Below are 2,441 nucleotides of genomic sequence, written 5' to 3'. Positions count from 1 at the left end.
AGATTTGGTTTTATGTTTGCAGTTCTCATTAGCAAATACTTCAAAACAATGAGTTTCAGAGATTGTTTCTCTAAAATTACTTTTGTTATGTTGTTTTTTAATTAAGAGGAACAGCACCACTGTGGGACAGAGCTTCCATAGGCATCAGAAAGCTGAAGCAGATACTTCTTTACTTCTTTATTTCACATGAATTAGAGGGGACCAAATTTCAGGGAGGGGGAGGCACTGGCTAGCAGACTCTGGGGGTTTCTAGTCCCTGCTTGATCACTCTCATTGTGACCACAGAGTAGTCTCTATCTCTCTGGATCTTTGCTTCCTCCACTGCTCTACATAATGGTCACAGTTTGAATATTCTATGAATATATAATAAAATATCTAGTGAGCATCTTATCCAAAAACATTCCTACATAGAATTTTTTTTTGGAGAGTTTTTGGTTGTTGTTTGTTGGTTGGTTGTTTTTTTGTTGTTGTTTTTGTTTTTTTGTTTGTTGTTGTTGTTGTTGTTGTTGTTGTTTTTGCTATAGGGCACATGTGCTTGCCAGAAAGACAGAGAGACAGAAAGCAAAAAATAACCTCCCAGGGGGGATGGCCACACTGCAATCCCTTCTCCTCCATTCTCCTCTCAGGATCTTGGACTCGCATGCACATGCGCCCAGCGTGAGTTTAAGCCACCGGGTCTGAGACTCAAACTGCGGTCAACTATATGAGAGTTCAACGACATAGCCAGTATGCTAACTGCTGGTCCCCCTACATAGAATTTTCATCTCAAGCTGAAGAAGAAAAAGTGTGCACTGAGCAAAGACCTAATTGCCTAAGATCTGGAACTTAAATATGCAGTAATTTCCAATACTTAAGCACATGTACTTTTCTTCCTGATTGTGCAATAAAGGACAGGAAGTGAAAAAGGGAACGTCCTTAATGTTCAAGTTAAGTCAGATGCTCATTTAACGTACATATTAGATGTGAGTGAGCATGGGAAAGTAAAAAGATAACCAGTTTAGAACCTGAACCTATTTGATGTCCTACCAAGGTCAAAGTATTGTACCTCAGAGAAACCAACTTATCTTTTCTATTACATAAGGAATACATGTATATTGTAGCCTGACCCAAGTATAGCAAATGCTATATTTGCATTTAAGATATCCATTTTTAAAAAATGTCTTGAGACAAATTCTGTACCTTTTGCTTAGAAAAGATCTGATTGTTTTACGTGGCAGTGCTTATGTCTTCAACCAGGTTATAAAGTCCATGAGGAAAACCCCTTTACAACAACTCCACATCCCCTCCCTCCACACACCAGTCAATTTCTTTGAGAAGGGATAGGGGAAAGGTTATAAATGCTTCCTCACTAACATACATACAGTGGTACGTTTATTTGACAAATGTTTCATTGAGCACCTAGTTAGGACTCAGGCCAGGCCTAGGGTATTCAAAAGTCCGTGACCTAGGGAACCAGCAGTTAGCGTAATGGCTATGTCGCTGGACTCCCACGTAGTCGACCGCGGTTCGTGTCCCGGACCCGGTGGCTTAAAACTCACGCCGGGCACGTGTGCGTGCCCAAGATCCCGAGAGGAGAATGGAGGAGAAGGGATTGCAGCGTGACCATCCCCCCTGGGGGGTGATTTCTCGCTTTCTGTCTCTATGTCTCTCTCTGTCTGTCTGGCGAGCACACACGCCCTACAGTGAAAATCTCTCCAAAAAAAAAAAAAAAAAAAAAGTCCGTGACCTATAAGACATACCTTTTGGATTAAAGACCATCACAGTTTTAACAGGCAGACAATACACCATTATTTTACTAAGTACTTGTGCAATTTTAGGTGGAAGTTTTTAAAAAGCACAGAAGAGGGTTCAGGAGGTTATGGGGTAAGGCTCCTGAAGGGAGAAGAGGAGTGAGGAATATGAATTTTAGGGCCTTCCTGTGTTCGAAAGAATTCCTACTCCCTCACGATTTGCATCAAAACAAATCCAACAATCGATTAAAATCCTTTATGCGCCTAGATTTTGGAAACTGGGAATCAGGAGCAAAAAGACCCGGATGCCAAACTCCGCTCCCACCAGCTTGGCAGCCCCAAAGGGAGTCCCCCAGAAGGGCGGGGCCAGGGGAGGGAGGGGGGGTTGAGGTGGAGGAGTAGTTTGTGGAGCTTGCGCCTAAGCCAGCCGCCTGCGGTGAAAGGCTGACGCAGGAGCCGAGCGTGGATAGGTCTGTGAGTACGTGGGCCTCTCTTAATAGGCCGCACAGGGCTTCTTGCAGGGCTGTGATTGGCTCAAGGAATACCGAGCAGTTATTGGCTGCAGCGGTTCGTCTGGGCGACTAAGGGGAAAAGCAGAAGGGGTAACTGGGCCTGGCGGGCTAACTGAGGCTGTGGGCGCCTGGGCGGTTCCACGGGGCGGGGTCCGAGAGCTGTGGGACCGAGGCTCCCCGTGTTCCCCACATACTCCAG

Source organism: Tupaia chinensis, unplaced genomic scaffold (assembly GCF_000334495.1).
Source record: "Tupaia chinensis unplaced genomic scaffold, TupChi_1.0 Scaffold138400_2, whole genome shotgun sequence".
In the NCBI taxonomy this organism is placed as follows: domain Eukaryota; kingdom Metazoa; phylum Chordata; class Mammalia; order Scandentia; family Tupaiidae; genus Tupaia; species Tupaia belangeri.
Note: the sequence above shows the minus strand (reverse complement) of the source record.